The 26,658-nt window shown below is 42.0% G+C and overlaps 1 long non-coding RNA gene across 1 annotated transcript; it reads left to right on the top strand.

Annotated features, from left to right (window-relative positions):
- Positions 1–394: 394 nt before the first annotated feature.
- Positions 395–8,875, top strand: LOC124711176. The gene is made up of 3 exons (XR_007005436.1): positions 395–482; positions 2,293–2,429; positions 8,794–8,875. It is a non-coding gene; the product is annotated as an uncharacterized LOC124711176 (long non-coding RNA).
- The last annotated feature ends 17,783 nt before the right edge of the window (positions 8,876–26,658 follow it).

Here is a 26,658-nt window from a genome sequence, read left to right as displayed (position 1 = left end):
AAAATGTTGCGACTACACAATCTTCTTAGCTATATTATGGAGAGAGTTTCTCGTAGTAAGTTTCTGTTCACGCCTCGAATTAAGTTAAATTACTCTTATAGACACAGAAGTGAATGTAATTCCATGTAATTCCCATTGAATGGATGACAGTTTGGTAAATTATTACAGATTCTGGAACTGTTTTCTCATAACTCAGAGGTCAGTTGACCATAGTAAATACAGGAAAAGCATCGAGATATAGTACTGTGAGACTTTTGATGCGTAAAGTGAACATTTAGTATCTGTTTAGGTCTCTCATCTAAATAAGTTCAATTTTCTGTTGTGAATGATGAATGTACTGGTGCAATTGCGTTGTATGAAACATATTAAAACTACAAAACAATTCCTTTGCGCAGGAGCCATCTCTGCACAGGTGGTATGTCCCGAGGAGTGCCGAGGGCTGGCAGGAGGGCCTCCGGTTGCAGAAGACGAACAGCAGTCTGGTTTGTATATTAGCACTACATATGTCTGAAAAATATACTAAAAGAAATATTTTTTAAAATTAATTGAGTATTCCAAAAATTATGCGATTTTTATGCTCATATTCTTTTCAATTCTTCGTTGCTATTTTTATACAATTAATAAGTACTGATATTTGTTGGTGCTTGTGGTAGTTTAAAATATTTACTGCTAAGTTTTAAATATATTTTCAAGGTCATATTTTTATGATGAAAAATTACATATGTTACTTTGCTTTTAATCAGCGATTTTATTTTCAAGCGATGAATTTATGTCAGTCCTTACAGTTTGAGCACGACTATTAATTAAATAAAATTTGCAGCACCTTTAAAACGTAAAGAAGTGCCCTAGAAAAAAATTTTGACACTAACTTGTGAAACTATATTTGCAAGAAAGTAAAATTCTGACATCAAAGAATACCAAATAGTAAGGCAAACAACACACTTCAGTTACTTATCTTATAGTTGGTAATTATTAGTGTCCACAAATCGGTCTAAGCTGTTTCGAACAAACACAGCTGCCTCGTGGTATTGATTATAACATGGGTTAAATGGTTATCACAGGTAACAATTAACACCGTCAATAGCCGAATAAGTTGCACACTTAACAGGTATTACCTGAGCCCGGTTTGTCGTAATCGTTGCTATGAATTAGTAGATACACTAGTGGAAACTCACCGAACTACAACCAAACTAACTCTTAACGTATCCGCCTCTTACATGTAAGGCCGTTTGTCGTAAGATATCACTTACAATTTTCGTACAAAAACCCATTTACCCAAAGACGGCACTAACCTTACCTTATCCAGCTGAACCGCAGTGACCAACATACGTTTTTCCTTATTGCCACATTTCAGTATTTGACAGTAAATAACGTGCAATGCGAAAACACAATGCAGTTCTTTTCGTACTCTTGCCAACAAAAGGTAACAAATACGCACACACTTAACGGCGTTTAGAAAACTTGATAAAACACATACAGTGAAACTCAGTGCTCGCTCGGACATGGATATCATTAACTCGAGTTCTCCGTGAATCCAAACAGATACAAACTTGATCGAGTGAGGTACGCGCGACTCTCTCCGTCGGAGGTTCGCGTCCTCCCTTGGGAATGGGTGTATGTGTAGTCCTTACCGTAACTTATTTTAAATTATATTCAGTAGTGTGTGAGCCTACGAACCGATAACGTCAGCAGTTTGGTCATATAGGAACTTACCACAAATTTCCAAAAAATAGTACATCCTTGCTCAGTCCCGGTTCCTTAACCGTTTAAACAGAACCACAGAGTGATGTGCGTAATTGATTCCCCGTCAGTACACTCTCTCAACTAATCGTGCAATCCCTGATATAGGCTATCAGTACAAGCTATCAGGCAAATTCCGCACACCCAGAGATCTCAATGCACAATTGATAGTAAAAAATACCAGACAGACAAACTAATGATAACTTATACTCCGGGCAATTTGCATGCAGAAAAGAAAGGTAAACGTCCCGAACCACAAATTACACCTCATTGCAGTAACATCGTAAGCTAAACAGAACGCACTTTCCTTAATTGACGGAAACGCACCGACGCGCACAAAACTCACAGCAAAAGATGTAGATTTCGGCGTGTTGTTGCCTGCACCAGAAACGAACACTAAAGTAGAGTTGCTAGAATGTAGCAGATTGTAGCTCCTGCTTTCAGCATCCGAAAGTGGATTACCACGTCATCGGGTAGCTGAAAGAAGCGATTGTAAACACTTTTACTTCCAGGAAAATTCTCAGCAGTAACTAACTCAACTTTCCTGCACAGGACGCGATGGGAGGGACCTGCCCCGTCAAAGTCTACGAGCGCCACTTCCCGCCTCAGCGACCAGAGCAAATAGCAAGCCGATACCCCTGGAAAACAACGTTAGCGAAGTGTATAATCCAGCGTTTTGGTATTATCTGGTAATTAGTTTATCACTAAGTGCATGTGGTTTTTTTTAGGAGTAGTCTGAACTTTACTTCTTACTCATTGAAGGCGTTGTGTCCCAAACTCGAAGGCAAATTTAAATACCCTGACGGAAAAAATGTCACAACACCAAGAATAATTAATGTGGAGGACGGTGGAGCTGTTGTGTGATGATGCTCCATATGGGTTCGATTGGAGACAGATGTGATGATAGAGCAGGCTGGGGCAACATGTCTACACTTTGTAGTGCATGTTGAGTGAATACAACTGTATGCGGGAAATACACCCTGGAACGCTGTTCATGAATGGCAACACAATAGGTTCAATCTACAGGTTGACGTACAGATTTGCTGTCAGAGTGCGTTGGATAGCCATAAGAGTACTCCATCTGATATATGTAATCGCATCGCAGACCATAACTCTACGTATAGGTCCATTGCGTCTAGAAAGTAGGCAGGTTGGCCGCCGGCCCTCAAATGATGTCCCAGTAACCAACACACAGCCGTCACTGGCAAAGAGACAGAACCTGCTTTCACCAGAAAACACGACAGACTGCCACCGCGCTGTCCAATGGTTTGGGCACAGCGGAATGCACGCTACAAGGCGTCTGGCTCAGAGCTGTCCTTGAAGTAACAGATTTATAACAGCTTTCTATGGCGCTATGATGTCAACCGCTGCTGAAATATTCCCCAGAACTACACGCCGAACGTATGGTCTTCGTAGTGCCACGTAGCCATCCGGAGACCGATCTTCTTGCGACTGTTTAATCTCGTGACGACCGATTTCAGCAGTAGCGCAGAGTGGCTACGTTCCTGCCAAGTCTTTCTACAGTATCGGAGACGGAGCATCCAGCTTCTAGTACTATATTACACGACCTCGTTCAAACCTAGTCACCATAAACGCGTTCTTGACTAACAGCAGCACACCGTGTCCACTATCAAAAGTAACTAGTGCTCACGGCTGCTACAGCGTGTATTTAGAGTAGCTCTGATGTCTCACAACTATTTCTTGGTGTTGCGACTTTTTCCGCCAGTGAAGGTTAGCCGAGGCTCGCACGATGCCGTGTGGTATATTTTGGAAAATGGTACGCCTAATAGTGTCGATACCTATTGCTTCAGAAGGGATTCTCATTACAGCTTTTCTAATTTCACGTGCTGTAACGTGGTTTAAGTAGTAAGGATCAGGGTCATTTAGCCTTAATTTTCTTTCAGAAAGTAGTTCTTATTAGCATTTGGGCTGATTAAAGCTGAAAGAACTTGTTCACCTTGTCAGCTGGCTTTTTCTGTCCTTCACCCAAGCTACGGAGATTCTTCCACGTAATCTAAGCTCTCGTACAGTGCCACCTAAGGTATGCCATATTTTTGCATTGCAGACTTATTGCTTTCCCCGGTTGAGCAATTTTCTGTATCCTTCGTAGCACCAGCCAGCATCATACCTGTGGATGAATATTTGACATAACTGAAAGTTTTGTATTATTCGTATATGAGCCATGAACTTATTAATAAGTTTCTGGATCTTTGCTCAGTTGTTGGTTCACTGATTATTTGATGTTACAGCGTTTATCAGCACTACGCTCCAGAGATCCACGGTCGATATGATTAATGTTCCCATAAGCTGCGTGGCCAGCCACAGGTGGCCGAGCGGTTCTAGGCGCTACAGTCTGGAACCGAGTGACCGCCACGGTCGCAGGTTCGAATCCTCCCTCGGGCATGGATGTGTGTAATGTCCATAGGTTAGTTAGGTTTAACTGGTTCTAAGTTCTAGGGGACTGATGACATCTGATGTTTAGTCCCATAGGCTCAGAGCCATTTGAGCCAATACTATTTGAGTAATACAACCCAGTGCGTTTTCCTTGTCGGCAAGCGTTTACCAGAGACAAGTGCATTGTCTGGAATGTCTCTGGGGAGCATGATTTCACAGCTTTTATTCTCTATATACGTAAGTGATCGGACAGGCTACAGAGATTTACGTCTTTCTGCTGATGATTCTGTGATACACGGCAAGGTGTCGACGTTGACTGGCTGTAGGACGACGCAAGATGACGTAAACAGAATTTCTAGTTGGTGTGATGAGTTGCAACGTGCTTTAAATTTAGAAAGATATAAGATAATGTGATCGAGTAGGAAAAAAACAATTCCTGTAACTTTAGAATACAGAGTTAGTCGTGTGCTGCATAACACACTCATCGATTCAAGATCTAGGCGAAAATTTACAAAGCAATATGAAATGGAACGATCAGGTCAGGTTTTTAGCAGGAAACGCGAATGATCGACTTCGGTTTATTGGAAGGATTTTGGGTAAATGTAGCTCATTTATAACGGAGGTGGCATATAGAACGCTGATGCGACCCTTTCTTGTGTACTGCTCATGTGCTTGGGATACTCACCAGGTCGGGTTAAAGGAAAACATCGCAATAATTCAGATTCGTGCTGTTAGATTTGTTACCGGATGGTTCGATCAGCAGGGAAATATACTTTGTGGACTCAAATGACAACCTCGGAGGGCAGACGGCGCACTTCCCTCGAGGCACCATCCCAGAAATTTAGAGAACTCGGTTTTAAGAACTATTCTAATTCCATCATCGTACGTTTCGTGCAAGGACCACGAAGATGAGACAACAGAAGCTGGGTCTCGTGTGGAGGCTTGTAGACAATAGTTTTGTCCTCGCTCTATTTGCGAGTGCAACAGGGAAAGAAATGACTAGAAGTGATGCTGTGTAAATGAATAAGAGGCTGAACCTTTACTGTGAAATAATTCTCAAGGCTTATTTTGTTTAAACGACTCAGTAAGTGCATATGCTAAAGTGAAATATGAGAAACATTTCTCGCAGAAGTGGTCTATCGCTGCATGTGCTTCATAAATTGGCTATAGTGTCTTCTTTTTTAAAAATCTAGTAGTCACGAAAGTGATTACAGCGATGTTTGAAATGCGCACGTGAAACTCTCTTGAATCGATCTTGATCGATGCTGAAAAATATGCAAATCGCGACAGGAATGACTCGAAAAAAAAATTATGTTATAATATGTTATGTATAAAGTGTATCACTAAGATCGTTTATCAGTCTAGTTACAATGACTTCCTCGTATTCACAATGAAGTGAATGTAATCGCGTTTGAAAGGCTATTTATAAAGGAATCCTGGGACCGTATCTGTGTAACTCTGACTTAATTTCATTATGGTAAATGCAGGCACAACACCTAGCTGTGTCAAAAAATATTGCCCAGGAGACGTAACAACACCGCAGCTCCTGTTGAAGACCTGAACAAAACTCAGTTAAATTCATATAAGTTTTAGTGCATTGTGAAGGCTGTGAATGTCTTAGACGCTTCTGCAAACGGTATCTGATATAAGCCTGGTTTAGGTCCAGTGTAATAAATATCTCTGACTTATCGTAGCACGAAAACATGAATGGAAGTCTCGTAGTGAAATAGACTGGAGGATTACTTTGTAATTCAGGTCTCTTTAATCAGCTGCTGGCCAAACCCCTCCTCATCTTTTCAGAATTAAAAATAATAGTCAATATAATGATGACACAAAGTCTAATTATTCCTTCACGTATCAACTAACCGATATTGGCTAAGGTTGTGTCATCCGTGAGGGTAAGAGTCGGTATGACTGCTACCTTTTCTTCACGTTATAACTGACATCAGTTTCGTCGCTCCCAAGTCATCAGTGGGAACGTCAGGAAATAAATCCAGTACGTGTCAAAAAATATTGCCCAGGAGACGTAACAACACCGCAGCTCCTGTTGAAGACCTGAACAAAACTAAGTTAAATTCATATAAGTTTTAGTGCATTGTGAAGGCTGTGAATGTCTTAGACGCTTCTGCAAACGGTATCTGATATAAGCCTGGTTTAGGTCCAGTGTAATAAATATCTCTGACTTATCGTAGCACGAAAACATGAATGGAAGTCTCGTAGTGAAATAGACTGGAGGATTACTTTGTAATTCAGGTCTCTTTAATCAGCTGCTGGCCAAACCCCTCCTCATCTTTTCAGAATTAAAAATAATAGTCAATATAATGATGACACAAAGTCTAATTATTCCTTCACGTATCAACTAACCGATATTGGCTAAGGTTGTGTCATCCGTGACAAGTGATCGATCTCGACGTCTTCCTTGCCCCCAACGGAATTACCAATGGTATCGTAAGCTCACAAAATTTACATGTTTGTGCTTTGTAAAGCTACCCTCTGGCTCGAATGTTTTATCAAATAACAGCCCAAAGTTTGCGATACTGCTAAATGACTTCCTCCTCTCACGCGGAATTTGAAGTTAAATAGTGGTATTTAATCGGAGTCGCTTAGTAATAACATCTCGTCCGAATTTTCCATCTTACATGTACCCACATCTGAAACCAATGATGGAATTTTTCAAGTTGAATCGTTATTCCGGTAACAATTCTCGCTGACTAGGGAAATTTAACTGCGTGAGTCCAAGCATACACAGCTTTTTTCCGCATATAACGCAAATGAAGGGAACAGTAGCAGTAAATCCTGCTGTCCTACTGCACATGTCAGACAAAATAATTAAAACAGTTTCCGTTCCGTGCAGCTAGTCACTAAGACATTGCACATTTTCCCTTACGCACCAACTGGCAAACTCACTTAACATGGTTGGTACTCATTCACCCGAAACATTTCTGCACTAATTCTATTCTCATTACCGCCCTTACCCAATGTTGACTTTACCTACAGCTTATTAAACTCGATTCTATCTTGTTCATCAACAGCACCACGAAAACAAAAAGTTAAAAAAAAGTACAGATAATCTTAGCTGTTGTGGACTTTTACTAACAGCCTACATTTTAAATAGATGACGTGTAACTAGCGTTCAGAAGTTGAAAATATTTAATATGACTGTCGATGTAGCAAGTCGTATGGACTACTAGTATACTACTACAACTACATTTATCACTACAACTTAAATTTCTGAATTAACTTTAAATGATAAAAGTTTAAAAGTACTGTAGAATATGGCAGAAGCATTCTTCGGAACCAGCATACATTTTTTTCAAAATTTTTAAATATGAAGTACGTGACTAGATTATAGTACTTACGAGAGATGGGTGTAAAGTACACCTTCCCCGTTGGTGCCGGAGGAATTTAGTTGTAGGGAGGAGGGTTCCAGTTCTTCGAAGAATGAAAGTAATGTCAACTTGTCTACAAACGTCATTTCAGTAACAGACACGGCTGTAGTCATACATTCCCCGCCCGACGTCGGCAGCAATGCCGGTTGATACAACACTTCATTTAAACTTCCGACATAGTAACATTCATACTTAATTTTAATTCTGAACTCAGTTTTACTTTCCTCGAAGCATTAAACGTTACAGCTCTGAGGCAGACACGGTGAAACAGACCACTTCAAATAGAACGCCGGCCACGCATCTTAAACATAGAATTAGTAGAATGTAAAGCTATTATAAAATATAAGGCACATAGTGTTCTCAACCACACTCCGCTGCCACTACAGAACTCAACCAAGGAGTGTGGTAGTAGTGGTAGTACTGAGTTGGTTTTATATATATATATATATATATATATATATATATATATATATATATATATATGTATGTGTGTGTGTGTGTGTGTGTGTCTCTGTGTGTGTTTGGTTTCGCAATATTTATTAAAATCCACTGCTTGGTATAAAAACAACCTCGCAGTCATTCAACACCTCAATAAGATAAGCTTCAGAGACGGTAAACAGAAAAAGAAATCACACAATAAGCTTTTGAACATCATAATAAATTAAAATCCGACACCACTGGAACGGTACCAAGTCCATCGCGGCATAATTCTTGACGTTTCCACAATGTAAATCATGAATCTTTGCCTATTGTCAGTTTGAAATAGTTGATTGTTAACTCTTCACCCACGACGATAATACAACACTTACTAGAACCGTAATAGTTTTCCTGTGATGCCTCCTCGACACATAGACTTTCTGTTGTGTCAAACTAAGAAGAGATATTAAAAGACTATGCCTTGGTCAAAAACGTTTACTGATATATGCCGCCTTTCGCAATTGAAAGCTATGCAGTATTCATACACTTTGCCAACAACGATGGGTGAGAACGAAGCAAACAACCCCATTTATAAAATACTGATTGACATTTGTGCACGATGAGTGTACAGACGGTCTGTTGCTGTTCCTATCTCTCTGCTATAGACGTGCACAGCAACAAAATAGCTAAGGAGACACTTCCTGCAAACGTAACATACAGGTCCTTGTGTATTCTCTGCATTTCTTATGCTACATTCGTTGATATAAGAAGTTAATTGTGGAACGTGATGATGGCTCGAGATATGATAGAAACAAAGTAATAACCAAGTTCTTTTTCTTGTCCTCCTCTCTAGCGTCCAACGCTTCGTCCATCTAGGGGCTAAACCACGACGCAAGAAGGTGGATGAGCTCTTACCAACCAACAACCTCACTGACTTACAACGGCTACTGACAATTCCAGGCCGGTTGCTGTTCACCACCGTAGTAATGATAACATCTTCACTAATAAATGCAGACTATTTGCTACGATATCTGTCGCTCTATCAATAATACGAGTAATAACAGCACCATATGCAGAAATAACCCGCACGAATATTAATTTCCACAATTCTATTGGAAATAAACTACTTCTTTTCCTCATGATGATTTGATTTATTTTGTCAATTCATCCCAAAACTTCAGTCTCAATGTAAATCATGAATCTTTGCCTATTGTCAGTTTGAAATAGTTGATTGTTAACTCTTCACCCACGACGATAATACAACACTTACTAGAACCGTAATAGTTTTCCTGTGATGCCTCCTCGACACATAGACTTTCTGTTGTGTCAAACTAAGAAGAGATATTAAAAGACTATGCCTTGGTCAAAAACGTTTACTGATATATGCCGCCTTTCGCAATTGAAAGCTATGCAGTATTCATACACTTTGCCAACAACGATGGGTGAGAACGAAGCAAACAACCCCATTTATAAAATACTGATTGACATTTGTGCACGATGAGTGTACAGACGGTCTGTTGCTGTTCCTATCTCTCTGCTATAGACGTGCACAGCAACAAAATAGCTAAGGAGACACTTCCTGCAAACGTAACATACAGGTCCTTGTGTATTCTCTGCATTTCTTATGCTACATTCGTTGATATAAGAAGTTAATTGTGGAACGTGATGATGGCTCGAGATATGATAGAAACAAAGTAATAACCAAGTTCTTTTTCTTGTCCTCCTCTCTAGCGTCCAACGCTTCGTCCATCTAGGGGCTAAACCACGACGCAAGAAGGTGGATGAGCTCTTACCAACCAACAACCTCACTGACTTACAACGGCTACTGACAATTCCAGGCCGGTTGCTGTTCACCACCGTAGTAATGATAACATCTTCACTAATAAATGCAGACTATTTGCTACGATATCTGTCGCTCTATCAATAATACGAGTAATAACAGCACCATATGCAGAAATAACCCGCACGAATATTAATTTCCAAAATTCTATTGGAAATAAACTACTTCTTTTCCTCATGATGATTTGATTTATTTTGTCAATTCATCCCAAAACTTCAGTCTCAATAAATAAGCTCCTCCTTTCACATTTTCCCTAACTGCCTACAACAAAATATCCTCGTTTCCACACAAGTTCAGTCAAAAACGACTGATCCTTGCTTTGTGCAATACGAAGTTAACAAAATAGAAGTTATGACTGTGATTAACAATAACACTGGTCAATCATTACTAAGGTATTAAAAAATTGTAATGACACACATAGATACCTGGATTTCACCCAGTACAACTTAAGAAGCAGTGAAGTGCCACAGAAACAGTACAACTAAAGAAGCAGCGAAGTGCCACAGAAAGAATACGACCGTTTGATGAAAGATATTATCCAGCAACAAAATACAAACGTACATGAAAAAGAATTCGTTAGAAAAGAGAAAATTTTGTATACGATGAATATACACACCAAGGGCATTAGTTATAGGGTCGTAAAAGGAAGGGGAACCAAAATAATGCCAATCAGAGAGTTCAGATAGAAAAATGCAACTAGAACGCCATCTGAAATCACTATTTCGTAAACTGCAGCACACCTTGCCTTGTTAATTCGCTTAAAGTGCTATTTCAGTTGACAGATCGCAATTTCACTCATGGGACCTTCTCCTCAAACTAAATATATAGGGTTTTCTATCAAACCTAAGCCCCAGTTTGGTACTAGGTCAGTTTGGGGAACCATGTAACCCTGACGGCTGCTATTATCGGATATAATCAGAATGACGGTATACAATTAATAGTAGCTATTAGCAACGGATGATCCAGTCTCTGACGACGCCCTAATTCACACTCTATCTCTCTTCTGTCCTCTGAAACCCTACTCCTTTCTCATATTTTCATAAAGTCAGAAACTTCCTCATAACAAATCTGAAATACAAATCGTCAAGCAGGAATGTATTTACTGTATTGTATTGTAAATATCATCCGACATTACGGTAAACAACATTGTCAACGAAGTATATGAGGTAGGATAATTGGCGATTTGGGAGAAGAAGATAATGCAGGACTTGTAAATAAAACCGTTTTAAATCCAAACTACACTGCAAGGCCAGCTTATGTAAGAGAGTCGCTAGAAGCTGCACCATAATGACACTCGGCGCCCAATCTCATGGCAAAACCACTTGGACTCCGATACCTTTTGAGGAAGGTCTGAAGTAGACACACACAACCTGCACACTCTCCATGCCTATGTTTATCAGGCGAATACAGCATTCACTATTGAAGGTACCTGGTGACTTGGCAGAAGATTTTATTCAGTGCATTCATTCTGGGATTAACACATTCATGCTAGGACTCTATTTACAAATTTTAACATCTCGCTTGCCAGACTCAGACCTGTGGTGTTGCTGTCACCTGTGGGAGCCACACGGCATGGCCCAAAGGTGAGTAAATTGTGTTTATCATGGTGTTGCATGTGAACTAATAAATTCACTTTGGTTCCTTGAACGTAAGTACTGCTTTTATATATGTATAATAAAAATGGGAGTTCCTATTCAAAAAAACACAGTTGATATCGTTTGACCTATGGCAGCGTCACCTAGCGGGCCAACCATAGCTCCATCTCGTTTCCCACTTCAAGCTAGGCGAGCTTCGTTCTTTGTAGTTTTAAGGACCACCCTTATATATATATATATATATATATATATATATATATATATATATATATATATATATATATATATATGTGTGTGTGTGTGTGTGTGTGTGTATGTATAATGTATTGCGCTGGTGCTCTGAGTACACACTCGAGAATGTGCATAAGGTTTGTCCCCTGCTTTGTCCCCTGCTCTTAGCCAGCAAATTCTATAGTTTTTTGTGTGACATATTTCCCATGCTAATTCTGAATTTTGTCAACAGTGGTTATAGTTTTTGTGGAATGACATTTTAAAGAACTGTTCCATTTCTAACATGGGCATTAGTCTCTGAAAGTTGCCACTAACATTTTTCAGAGGGCGATATGAAAATACTTTATTCCATATCGTCTTGCAAGTGACCAAGATGGTATTCAGTAATACATTAGAAATTCCGCAAGAGCTGCGGTCGTTGATTGGTCGAGACACGCATCTGCTAGCTGCAGTGTCTCCTCAGCGGATGTTCGCCAGTATCTGAGTGAACAGGGGACGAGCATGTCTAATTCTGGACAAACAAAGTTTCAATTCACCGCTACAGGTAGCAGACTATACTGGACAGACTAACCTGACCAGTTTGCAAAATGCCGCTAGATGGTACTTGGGCGTGGCTGGTAAGTTGTGAAACCAAACATACTCGTTCATTTCTATGGCTCTGAAATAGCAGATTTGGGTTAGCCAAGACAGTGGCTGTTTTCATTTCACTATTTGTTTCTTTACATTTGCTAGATAATACAGTAGAGGTTTCCAAGAACTGAGAGCTTTCTAGCTGTCTGCACGAGATATCAGTCCTGTCAAGAGGATTGGCCACCATAAAAATGTTAAGCCCTGTGAGAGGCGCGGCCTAAGGTGGGCGGATAGGTATTCATGACCACTCTAAGGACCCTACCCCTCTTTCTCCCTCCGCCGACAGACCAGGAAGCACTTTTTTTGTCGTAAGAATCATAGAATTCTCCGCAGAAGCCATTTAGTCATATAAGAGACCGCTAGTCGGGTGTGGTTTCCCTCATGCCGTCTAAATTTTCAATACAACGTCTCATAATAACGTCCGGTTTAAACATAGAGAATGTAGATTTCTGGCTCGGTCATGCTATTAATTTCTGGCATGCCCACACGTTTTCGTTCTTTCTACTTGCGGAACATTGGACAGGCCCTTTTGAGAATTGTACCATGTAGTAGGGGAGTTCTTCTGCCTTCCTCAACACCTAAGAGCTCTATTGGGTCAAAAAAGAGAAAAATCTACAAGAATAGGAGATCGTTTAACACCTTCATTAGGCTTTTTCTGGTCGGCATTTGCAATCTTCGTCACCATTGTCCAACGAATTTCTTCTCTGGCGAAATGCAGCGAAGATCCAAAGAGAAGCAAAAGGAGATCACCTGTACATTTCAGCAGAGTTATGAATTCGCTCTAGGTTTCTGCAGAGTTGTCACTTCACTTCAGGTTTCTGCAGAGTTGCAGCTTCAGGCTAGGACAGGAGAGGTAACTGATGATCTGAACCTTGCTGCCGTTGGAAGGATTTCAGCACTTGATCTTTAAGTACAAATGGACTGCTGAATCTGACACTCGAGTTGTTGGTGCTGTCTTCCGATTTTTTCGCTCTTTGCCCGCCTGGTAAGACGAATCTCCGTTGCCCGCTTGGTCGCCTTTCAGACGCGAAGTTCATTCAGTTCCTTCAGCAGACTAGTGCGGATTTTAAGGTCACGAATCAAGCTTGTTGCCCTCGCTGCGCGTTTTGGCAAACGTATGGTGTTCACTCCTAAGTTTCTGTGTGCTTCCTACATTTAACTATTCAACTTACGTGGTCACTGGTCTTATCGGCAAATTATTAACGTAACTGTGTTTCATCCTCCCCACTCATATGTACCAAGGTTATACTTCTGAGCTATAATCACTCGTCCGATTGTCAATAGTTTCTTTTAATACACTGAGGTGGCGAAGATCATGAATTAGCTATATGCACGTATACAAATGGCAGTAGTATCGCGTACACATGGAATGAAAGGGCACTACGTTGGCAGAGTTATCTTTTGTACTTTGGCGATTCTTTTGAATAGCTTTCTGACGTTATGATGGTCGCACAACAAGAGTTAACAGACTTTCAACGCGCAGTGGTGGTAGGAGCTAGACACATGGGATATTCCGTTTCGGAAATCGTTCTGGAACTCAATATTCCGTGATGCATAGTGTTAAAAATTGGTCAAAAGGGCATCTTGTGACTAATGCGCTTTTGACATATTTATTATTTTATAAATGAAATATAAGTACTCTTAATTTGTATCATACGTTTTTAGTCACAATTCTAAGACCATGTTACAGACCATTCAAATTTGGTTTAACTTCTGTGAAAGACACTCCTGGCAGTGTCGAAACCCGGTTAATTCGTTAAAAATTAGTGACCGAGGGCTGTTTTCTTTTAATTGCATTTTTAACTCTTTGGTCTCTATAACCGACGTATCTCCGTCCACTGGCTTCAAAGTTATAACAATGTGAGATAATTTTCAAAAGAGTGGAGAAGATATTACAAATATTTCCTATCCTTTGGACGTACGCTATACCAGAAACTGCTTCTGTCATGAAAGAGGAAGCTTTAAATTATATGGAGTCATGAATTGCTCAACATGAAAAAATACTGCTATGGAAGTTACTCCACTTGTTCATATTAAGGACGTGACAATTATAAATTCATGTTCGCATGTGTGTTGCTATGTGCTTTGGCAAGCTTCCTCGCCATTATCCCATCCCTTGAAATACGAGATGTAACCATATTTCGGATGTAGGAACACCTAGCAGTGGGAACTAGCCTCTTGTAGTTTGTAAAATAACCAAGACAGTCGTAACTACTCATTTGTCCTGTGTGAAAATGGCAAAGGTTTTGATTTTATATGGGGAAAACACATCAATTTACACGTAAGAAACTAGTCTACATGTGATCTATATCTACATCTACATCCATACTCCACAAGCCACCTCACGGTGTGCGGGGGAGGGTACCTTGAATACCTCTATCGGTTCTCGCTTCTATTACGTAGGCTTTCCAAGCGTAATAAGTCTTGAAAGTCTCTTCGGATTTGCAGCCCGATCCTAGAATCATCTTGACTCGATATTTCGGCGATCCAACTGGTCGCCGTCTTAAGGAAAATGCTGCTTCTGCTGATGCGTCGCGCTGAGAGCTGACGCCGGGCTGCAAATCGACGTGCTATATAGGCCAGCGTTCAGTAGACGGCGCATGCGACGCCCATTACGATTGCTGCCCTCCAAGACCAAGGGCGGCGCCACCTCCCTGTCTTGGAGGGCAGCAACCGTGATGCAGTCGTGTGTCTGTCTCTTTCAGCGCCATCTGTTGGTCAAATTTTTGTGACATGTTTTTTTGTCCACTGACCATTCCCCCCGTGTCAGTAATATGCTCTTAAAATTTGAGGTAGTTCTCAAGAATGCTTCTCATTCTACATGCGTTTTGAACTTGGAATGTCATTGTCTACACCCTGTAAACACTAGTAAGTCAAAGCAGTACGACTGCTGCCCACCGCGGCGTTGGATGACGCCCAGAGGCGTTGCGGCCATTTGACGCGGTAACAACAGTTTGTAGCAGGAGCTGATTCGTATGTGGGCTCACCCTAGAGAATATATGGGTTGCAAAAGGGGAAATCAGTTGAGATAAACGATTTTGATAAAGGGCATATTCTAGTCCGCATGGTACCAGGTGACTGAAAACTAATATGTGATATTACTTCTACTTTCTGTTCTTTTTCTAAATCTGTTGACAGTTTTTTCCTGTAACGTACAGTTTGGGCGCAATCTGCTTAAATGTATGTTGCTGTGCTAGGTAATCCATATTGTTGGAGAGAAATTTTGTCAGTTCGCACTGTATACCTTTCGGTTGCCACAGCTGTGGATGCAAGTTGTTATTGTGTGATATTGAAAGTGCTTTTATCTCACGGGCATGCATTACCAGTGATATAATTTGATTAGTCTGTGTATTTAAGACACTATTAATAAAACAGTTCGCCTACTGTCTGTAGTTTCTACAATGTCAACATTCAAGTGCGTGAACGACCCCCAAGTGTTTGCTGTTGAGTTTGTGGAAATTATACCATGTCTCAGCAGAAAGGGGTTAAAACAGACTTTGTGAAAAAAGCTAGCCATGATTATTTTAAAATGGAACGTGGTGACCAGAACTAGAATTATGCATTATGACGTACTTGGAAAATGAACAGCTCCTCTATAAAAATCGACTCTGATTCCGCAAACAGAGGTCCTGCGAAAATAAGGTCGCTCTGTTCCTCCATGAGATACACAGCGCAGTGGACAACGGCGCTCAGGCTGATGTCGTGTTCCTTGATTTCAGTAAGACTTTTGACACCGTCCCACAATGCGTTTAATGAAATTATACGAGCTTACTGAGTATCGGAGCAGACCTGCTATTGGATTCAAGACTTTCGTAGCAAATAGACCTCAACACGTCGCTCTTAACGTAACAGATGTTTAGGTAATATTCGGAGTACCACAGGAAAATGTGACACGGCCGTTGGTGTTCACAATATACCGGGTGATCAAAAAGTGAGTATAAATTTGAAAACCGAATAAATCACGGAATAATGTAGATAGAGAGGTAAAAATTGACACACATTCTTGGAATGACATGGGGTTTTATTAGAACCAAAAAAATACAAAAGTTCAAAAAATGTCCGATAAATGGCGCTTCTTCTGATCAGAACAGCTATAATTAGCATAACAAAGTAAGACAAAGCAAAGATGATGTTCTTCACAGAAAATGCTCAATATGTCCAACATCATTCCTCAACAATAGCTGTAGTCGAGGAATAATGTTGTGAACAGCACAGTAAAGCATGTCCGGAGTTATGGTGAGGCATTGGCGTCTTTCAGCATCCCTAGAGGCTTATCATGACGCTTATCATGACGAAAGTGTCGGCTGAGCACACGATCATCATCGAGCCACCCGCGCAAGAGAACGTTCACGCGTCTAGCAATGGGGTGGAGCTCCATCCTGCATAAACATCGTACGTTCCAGCAGGTGTTTATCAGCCAGGCTGGGGATGATGCGATTCCGTAACATATCGGCGTGCCTCTTGCTCATCACGGTAGCAGTTACAAAACCAGAATCACGCATTTCCTCGAAGAAGAAAGGCCCGATAACGGTAGATGTGGTAAATCCAACCCATACCGTAACTTTCTCGTCGTGCAATGGAGTTTCCACGACAGTTCTAGGATTTTCGGTAGCCCAAATTCTGCAGTTGTGGGCGTTGACAGATCCTCGGAGAGTGAAATGAGCTTCGTCGGTCCACAACACGTTACTCAACCAATCGTCATCTTCCGCCATGTTTTGAAACGCCCACACCGCAAATGCCCTCCGCCATTAAATCGCCAGGTAACAGTTCATGATGCCGACGGATTTTGTACGGATAGCAACGGAGGGTACACTTAAGTGCCAACCAAACAGTGTATGGAATTCCGGAGTGACGTGCGACTGCCCGAGCACTGAATTCCCCGTGCGTAGACGAACCCGCTACAGTCTCCATTTCTTCCTTAACTGTCTCAGCAGCATTACACCTTGTGCTCGGTCGGCCACTACGAGGTCTATCGTCTAAACAATCCGTGGCTTCGAACTTCGAAATCATTCTCGCCACATCTGCATTTGTCAACGGACCTTTACCCGTTCGAGTCCGCTTCCTATGGCGATAGGATCGTAACGCTGAACTAGCACCCAACACGCTGCGACAGCTGGCGCCTCTGATTCTCTCTCTCATTACAGCTCCTTTTATACACGACTGCCATGCGCAGTTTTGCTGTCCAGCGCCAGCTGTCGGACATTTTGTGAAATCTTTTTTTTTTTTTTTTTTTTTGGTCTAATAGAACCCCATCATGTCAGTCCAAGCACCTCTCTATCTACATTATTCCGTGGTTCATTAAGGTCTCAAATTTATACTGACTTTTTGATCAGCCAGTATATAACTGATCTAGTAGAAAGAGTCGGATGTTCTTTAAGGCTATTCGCAGATGATGCAGTTGTTTATAACAACGTAGATAGTAAGAATTTGCAGAACGACCTGCAGACAATTCATGAATGGTGCAGTCTCAGGCAGTAGACACTGAACGTAAGTAAATGTAACATACTGCGCATACGCCCGCATCTCGTGGTCGTGCGGTAGCGTTCTCACTTCCCACGTCCGGGTTCCCGGGTTCGATTCCCGGCGGGGTCAGGGATTTTCTCTGCCTCGTGATGGCTGGGTGTTGTGTGCTGTCCTTAGGTTAGTTAGGTTTAAGTAGTTCTAAGTTCTAGGGGACTGATGACCACAGCAGTTGAGTCCCATAGTGCTCAGAGCCATTTGAACCATTTACTGCGCATACACAGGGAAATATATACACTACTGTACAGCTACACTATCGATGACAAACAGCTGGAGACAGCGTCTGCCGTAATATATCTAAGTATAACCTTGCAGAACGACCTCAAGTGGAATGACCATATACAACAGATAGTAAGAAAAGCAGACACTAGTCTCAGATTCATAGGAAGAATCTAAAGGAAATGTGACTAATCCACAAAAGAAGGCGCTTGTTCGTCCGATACTTGAGTGTTGTTCATATGTCTGGAATCCCCATCAGGTAGGAATGACAGAGGAGATACAAAAGATCAAAACCATATTACTTCCCCCCACATACATCTCGTGTATTGACCAGGAGGAGAAAAGTCGAGAAATTAGAGCCAATACAGAGGCTTACCGACAATCATTCTGCGCACGAACTATTCGCGAATGGAACAGGGTTAGAGGGATCAGATAGTGGTACCGAAAGTACCCTCCACGACACAACATCAGGTGGCTTGAAGAGTATGATGTAGATGCAGATGACGGGCGCCAAAGACAGTTTGCTGCTGTTGTGTTGAGGATTGAGAAAAGAAACGACGCATGATATTTGCGATTCCAGTGGTGTGGAGCTGGCCTAAAAGTCGCCTTAATGATTCATACTTCTGTTTAGTTAACGTTCAGGGAAGCCGTTCCGAAACTAACAAACACATTGTGTATCCAAGCCTTTTTTCAGCCATCTGGACAGTTGCACATGGAGAAGAACTGATTGCTCCTCTTCTTCCAGCTCTTTCAGAGAAAATGGCGGAAGACGATGACGAAAATGAAGCTGACGCATTTATCGAAGATTATAGTGATGTCTACCAGCCTGAATTCGACTTCACTCCACAATTATTCTCTCTGAGTAAATTTAATGTTCTAGTAGGAGATTTAAATTTGCCTCAGGAATCTGCTGAACTACGTGGCTCCCGGGAAAAACTATGAATCTTCCGGAACCAGTAACACATTACTCATGGTACAGATAGAGAGAAAGACCTAGTGGCTTTATTCTCACACAGCGATTCCTTAGTTTACTGCTGTAACGTGAAGGATTTAATGCACTTCTATGGCTCTGAACAAGATCCTGCCTATTGGGGACTTTTTCTAGGCTCACCATCGGGAATCCGGAAGGCATGGTACTGCATTATGGGAAAGTGTATGGGCCCATTCCTGTGGCCTATTCAGTGAAACTACCACTAGGTGCTATGTGGTTGGACGTTCAAGACTCTGTAAAGCATGATAGATGGTGATCTTTGGCATCTCTATCGAGAGAGCACAATGCTCGTACATGCACAAGTGTTACGGAGGACACCAGTCATAGTACGTTGTTGAACATGGAGCTCTGCAGGAGACAACCCTCACGTGTTAACAAGTTGACCCAACGCCACCGTCAGTTACAACTGCAAAGGGTATGGGATCATCGGGATTCGACCGTCGATCAATGGAAAAGTATCAGCTCTTCGGGAGAATCACATTATTGCTACACTAGGTAGCTGACAATCTCGACAAACACCGTCATCGAGATGAACGGCGGCTCGAAACGTGCTGCGAGCAACAAGCACAGGGTGGTGGGAGCAATATTATGCAGTTGGAGACTTTGAACTACGCTTCCATGGGAAGACTGCTGCGAATCGCTTGCACCCGTTCATGTTTGATGCATTCCCGTCGGCGATTCATCTTTCAGCAGTGTAACTCTTCGTATATCGGAGCCAGAACCGTGCCACATTGATTTGAGGAGCGCTAGTTGACGTCTCGGCGCACAAAATCGCCTGATGTAAACCCTATTGGAAAAGTGTGGGTCCCTATTGGGCGTCATCACTGCGTACGCAAATATGTGTCCCGTTATGTACGTAAATTACGTGACCTGTGCGTAGATTCTAAAGCCTTGTACACGTTAGTTCATACATTCTTTGTGCGTTTCTCTTGGGTTATCTATGCACGGACTCGTGTTTCAGTAACTGTGTTCTACAGCGGTTAGAATGGACAGGGACTGTGATTGCAGTGTTCGGATGAGGGCTGAGCTGGCATCGCTTCGCTCACAGCTGCAGGTGGCGCTGACTTAGATCCTGCAGCTTGAGGCTGTTGCCAACAGGCACCACTGTGGGAAGCCGGACTTGAGTATCACGGGGATGTCAACCTCGTCTTATCTGTCCCCAGGTCTGTCTGCCGCTGTGGTTGCTCCGGTTGCTGCCCGCAGTGGGGCTGAGCAATCACAGAGGGTGGGCTTATTGGTAGGTGGGAGCTCCAATGTCAGGCGCGTAATGGGGCCCCTTCGGGATATGGCTGCTAAGGAGGGGAAGTAATCCAGTGTGCATTCCGGGTGGAGTCATTCCTGATGTTGAAAGTGTGCTTCCGGATGCCATGAAGAGCACAGGGTGCAGCCAGCTGCAGGTGGTGGCACACGTCGGGACTAATGACGTATGTCGCTTTGGATCTGAGGAAATTCTCTCTGGATTACAGCGGCTATCTGATTTGGTGAAAGCTGCCGGTCTTGCTTACGAGATGAAGGCTGAGTGCACGACCTGCAGCATCGTTGACAGAACAGACCTCGGACCTTTGGTGCAGAGCTGGGTGGAGGGTCTGAATCAGAGGCTCAGACGGTTTTGCGACCGTGTTGGTTGCAGATTCCTTGACTTGCGCCATAGCGTGGTAGGGTTTCGGGTTCTGCTGAATAGGTCAGGAGTTCACTACACGTAGCTGGTGGCTACAAGGGTGGCGGAGGCTGTGTGGCGTGGACTGGACGGTTTTTTAGGTTAGAAGGCCTCGGGAAAGTACGGGGTGGGCTGCAATCTCAAAGGGTGCATGGCAAATACAGGACGTGTTTGGATCAAAGAACAGTCGGAATTGTAGTTGTAAATTGTTGTAGTTGTGGTGGGAAAGTCCCTGAGCTTCAAGCGCTAATAGAAAGCACAGAAGCTGAAATCGTTATAGGTACAGAAAGCTGGCTAAAGCCTGAAATAAGTTCTGCGGAAATTTTTACGAAGTCTCAGACGGTGTTTAGGATAGATAGATTAGGCACAATTGGTGGTGGAGTGTTTGTGTCTGTCAGTAGTGGTTTGTCTTGTAGTGAAGTCCAAGTAGGAACTCTGTGCGAATTGGTATGGGTGGAGGTTATACTTAACAGTCGAACTGAGTTAATAATAGACTCCTTCTACCGTCCCCCAGACTCCGATGATATAGTTGCTGAACAGCTTAGAGAAAATTTGAGTCTCGTAACAAAGAGATACCCCACTCATACGGTTATAGTTGGTGGGGACTTCAAACTTCCTTCGATATGTTGGCAAAAATACTTGTTCAAAACCGGTGGTAGGCAGAAAACATCTTCCGAGATCGTCCTAAATGCTTTCTCCGATAATTATTTCGACCAGTTAGTCCACGAACCCACGCGAATTGTAAATGGTTGCGAAAACACACTTGATCTCTTAGCCACAAACAATCCAGAGCTAATAGAGTGCATCATGACTGATACAGGGATTAGTGATCACCCGTTTCTTCCAAATCCACCAGAAAGAAACGCAAAATAATTTTATTTAAAAAAGCGGATAAAGTGTCACTAGAAGCCTTCCTAAGAGACAATCTCCATTCCTTCCGAACCGACTATGCAAATGTAGACGAGATGTGGCTCAAATTCAAAGATATAGTAGCAACAGCAATTGAGAGATTCATACCTCATAAATTGGTAAGAGATGGAACTGATCCCCCATGGTGCACAAAACAGGTACGAACGCTGTTGCAGAGGCCACGGAAAAAGCATGCGAAGTTCAGAAGAACGCGAAATCCCGAAGGTCGGCTAAAATTTACAGACGCGCGAAATTTGGCACGGACTTCAATGCGAGATGCCTTTAATAGGTTCCACAACGAAACATTGTCTCGAAATTAGGTAGGAAATCCGAAGAAATTCCTGGTCGCATGTAAAGTACACAAGCGGCAAGACGCAGTCAATACCTTCGCTGCGCAGTGCCGATGGTACTGTTACCGACGTCTGTGCCGCTAAAGCGGAGTTATTGAACGCAGTTTTCCGAAATTCCTTCACCAGGGAAGACGAATGGAATATTCCAGAATTTGAAACACGAACAGCTGCTAGCATGAGTTTTTTAGAAATAGATACCTTAGGGGTTGCGAAGCAACTCAAATCGATGGTATGGGCAAGTCTTCAGGTCCTGATTGTATACCGATTAGGTTCATTTCAGATTACGCTGATACAATAGTTCCCTACTTAGCAATCATATACGACCGCTCGCTCACCGATAGATCTGTACCTGCAAATTTGAAAATTGCGCAGATCGCACCAGTGTTTAAGAAGGGTAGTAGGAGTAATCCATCGAACTACAGAACTATATCATTGACGTCGGTTTGCAGTGGGGTTTTGGAGCATATACTGCATTCAAACATTATGAATCACCTCCAAGGGAACGATCTATTGATACGTAATCAGCATGGTTTCAGAAATCATCGTTCTTGTGCAACGCAGCTAGCTCTTTATTCGCACGAAGTAATGGCCGCTATCGACAGGGGATCTCTAGTTGATTCCGTATTTCTAGATTTCCGGAAAGCTTTTGACACCGTTCCTCACAAGAGACTTCTAATCAAGCTGCGGGCCTGTGGGGTATCGTCTCAGTTGTGCGACTGGATTCGTGATTTCGTGTCAGGGAGGTCGCAGTTCGTAGTAATAGACGGCAAATAATCGAGTAAAACTGAAGTGATATCAGGTGTTCTCCAGGAAAGCGTCCTGAGACCTTTGCTGCTCCTGATCTATATAAACGACCTGGGTGACAATCTGAGCAGTTCTCTTAGGTTGTTCGCAGATGATGCTGTAATTTACCGTCTAGTAAGGTCATCCGAAGACCAGTATCAGTTGCAAAGCGATTTAGAAAAGATTGCTGTATGGTGTGGCAGGTGGCAGTTGATGCTAAATAACGAAAAGTGGGAGGTGATCCACATGAGTTCCAATAGAAATCCGCTGGAATTCGATTACTCGATAAATAGTACAATTCTCAAGACTGTCAATTCAACTAAATACCTGGGTGTAAAAATTACGAACAACTTCAGTTGGAAAGACCACATAGGTAATATTGTGGGGAAGGCGAGCCAAAGGTTGCGTTTTATTGGCAGGACACTTAGAAGATGCAACAAGTCCACTAAAGAGACAGCTTACACTACACTCGTTCGACCTCTGATAGAATATTGCTGCGCGGTGTGGGATCCTTACCAGGTGGGATTGACGGAGGACATCGAAAGGGTGCAAAAAAGGGCAGCTCGTTTTGTATTATCACGTAATAGGGGAGAGAGTGTGGCAGATATGATACGCGACTTGGGATGGAAGTCATTAAACCAATGACGTTTTTCGTCGCGGCGAGATCTATTTACTTTCTCTTCCGAATGCGAAAATATTTTGTTGAGCCCAACCTACATAGGTAGAAATGATCATCAAAACAAAATAAGCTGTTCGGGAGTGGAATGGCAGAGTGATAGTATGATTGTGGTTCGATGAACCCTCTGCCAAGCACTTAAATGTAAATAGCAGAGTAATCACGTAGATGTAAATGTAGATGTAGATGTACCTACACAAACCTAGAAACAAACTCTCGGACCCCTGATACCCAGAATCAGTGATGTTTTTCGTTCCAAAGATTGACAAACAGGCTGTTAAGCAGGAAGACATATTTTGGCTCTTCAGTGTCTGTATAAGTTTTATAACTATAACGAATTCGCATTTACAAACAAATCATAAAGCTAATATGTATATTATTCTGCTTACAATGTAATGACATTGATGTCTGTATATGTATTGCGCTAGAAAATAAACTTTCTATTGTAGTAGCAATAAAACGTATGTGTGGATGATCAAATGTGAAACTTAAGCAAGTACACCAAAGAACGAAACTCTTCTTTAATAACCATTGACATGACAGTCTGAAGGCCCTGTTCGCAGTTTTTCTTTGGTTTTCAGCTAAACATGATCCAAAGACGGTGTAAGAGAGAAAATATTAATCCAAGGTTAAAAATAACCCTACCTCTGGCAGCACATCTTGCGTAAAAGTACACTTATTTGTAATAACGCTACATTGAAAGATGTGCCTCAACCACAGCTAGATGTAATAAAAAATTTATATATACACTTTTTTCTCAGACTCAAATATGGACTGCACTCATGTATATTCACTAGATTGTAATCCGACGAACAAACAACTTGAACTTCTGTGGCCCGTATTCCATCCTACTTGTTATGCAATCAAAGACAACACAATACTATATCTATTGTATGTAAGAGAAGTTTTTGGCTGAACATATAAACTGATATAAACAGAAGGCTACAGAATGTCAAAAGTACTGTTAACAGTGTAATATTTCCATACAAAAAAAATTGACATACTTATTCGCTTTCTTATAACTCTGTAATAACTGGCTGCATTCAGGCGAGGTTTCGTAGGCTGCATGTTTATCGAAGTAATTGTCCACTTTTTTTTATAACAGCTCATAGATGTATCGGACGCTCTTTAGAACACTCATCTTGTTCCTACGTCTTGAGCCTAGCAGACTGAAGTAATTTGGGGGAGGGAACCAAACAGCTAGGTCATCGGACCCATCAGAGTAGGGAAGGGTGGGGAAAGATGTCGACCGTACCCTTTCGTAGAAACCTACCCTGCATTGGCCTGAGGCGATTTAGAGAAATCACGGAACATCAGAAGGAAGATGGCCGAGAGCGGTTTTGAACCGACGTCGTCGCGAGTGCAAGTCCACTGTGCCAACCACTGCGCCACCTTGCTTAGTGACTAAAGTGAGACCAGTACGTACTCGCGCCATTGACTTCTTGTTGTATGAAATAAATACGCAACCATGATACTAGAACTATTTAAATATTACGGCATTTCTTATTTAAGATTTATGTTTCTGACACCAATAACCTTAGGAACTTTGGTTTTTTTCAAGCTTTTTTTCTGAAATGTTTCGTGATTTATCTGCCGGTCGAACGATCGAGCATGTAGGTGTTCTATCGTAATTTATTCCACTATTAAAGTCGAACCTTCTTCTTTGCTGACGTTATCCTTTGAATAAAGTTGCGATTCTGAATCACTGCTTATACATTTTCTTTTATCATCCCGTCATTAGATATTTCACGTAATGAAGATCAGTATTTTTCCATATTCCGTAGTATTCATGACAAGTCACTTAATCAGGTTACTTAAACTTAATACAATTCATCAGTTTTAGTGAACTACATATTTTTGTCGAGATCGTTCAGTGCGTTGTTCGTGACTCTCCATTTGGTGAAACTGCCATTATCACCTTTGTACATAAACCATGTCGTCTCGATACTGTGTATTATGTAAACTTTCTAATATAATTTCCGAAATTAGAATAATTATACAAAATTGGTTAAAATGGCTCTGAGCACTATGGAACTCAACATCTGTGGTCGTAAGTCCCCTAGAACTTACAACTACTTAAACCTAACTAACCTAAGGGCATCACACACATCCATGCCCGAGGCAGGATTCGAAACTGCGACCGTTGCGGTCGCGCAGTTCCAGACTGAAGCGCCTAGAACCGCTCGGCCACAGTGCCGGCCGAAGAAGTTGTCCCCTCTGATGTTGTCTCCATAGCTCACTCAGTTGTTTCACTGGGATCAGTCCTTTCTGTTGTTGATGAAGTAGGTACTGTGTTGCTGAACGGAACTTCTTGGCAGACACCCATGGGTCTGTACCGGCAGACGCGACAACGACGGGGAGACATGTCTGCACTTACACCCATTTACCTTGTAAAGGAGATGGTCAAACACCTCACATATAATCATGAATAAAGAAACTTTTTTAAGGAGTGCGTATTATCTTGCTACTTTCACATGTCTCCATCCTTATCAAAGATTCTTTTCTGTTTCCGCAATCCACCATACGACGAGTGGTGGATTGTACTCCGTACCCTTGTCAGTCGTCTCCTTTCCTGATCCACTCAAAAACAGTGCAAGAGGAAAATGATTGTGTATGTGCCTTCGTATGTGTGCTAATTTCTCGTATATTATCTTCACGGTCCTTGTGGGCAATATACTGTGGCGGCAGTAGAACCGATCTTCTGTCACCTTCAAATGTTGGTTCTCTAAATAATCTCAATAGTGTTCCTGGTACATAATGTCTCCTTCCATCCCAGAATCCTCATTTTAGATCCTGCACCCTGTCCGGAACACTTAGGCGTCGCTCGGGCCTGTTAGTAAAATATCTAATTGCCCGTCTCTGAATTGCTTCGATGTCTTCCTTTAATGTGACCCAGTATGGCTCCAAAAACAGGAGCAGTACCCAAGAATAGGTTGCACTAGCGTCCTATATGTGGTCTCATTTACTTATGTTTCTCCCAACAAACAGAATTCGACCATTCGCCTTCCTCACAACAATTCTCACATGCTCGTTCCGTTTCAAATTGCTTGCAGCATTGCGCCTATGTATTTAAACGACATGACTGTGGCAAACAGGGCACTATTAACGCTGTATCCCAGTATTACGGTTTATCATCCACATTCACTTTCATTTTTCTACATTTGGAGCTAGTGCCATTCATCACGCCAACTATAAATTTTGTTTAAGTCATATTTTGTCCTCCTACAGTCACTCGCGTTCGACACTTACCTTACACCACAGCATCGTTTGCAAACAACCGCAAATTGATGTTCACCCGGTCCGCCAAATCATTTGTA

Source organism: Schistocerca piceifrons, chromosome 8 (assembly GCF_021461385.2).
Source record: "Schistocerca piceifrons isolate TAMUIC-IGC-003096 chromosome 8, iqSchPice1.1, whole genome shotgun sequence".
In the NCBI taxonomy this organism is placed as follows: domain Eukaryota; kingdom Metazoa; phylum Arthropoda; class Insecta; order Orthoptera; family Acrididae; genus Schistocerca; species Schistocerca piceifrons.
This window is presented reverse-complemented; position numbering and strand designations above follow the sequence as displayed.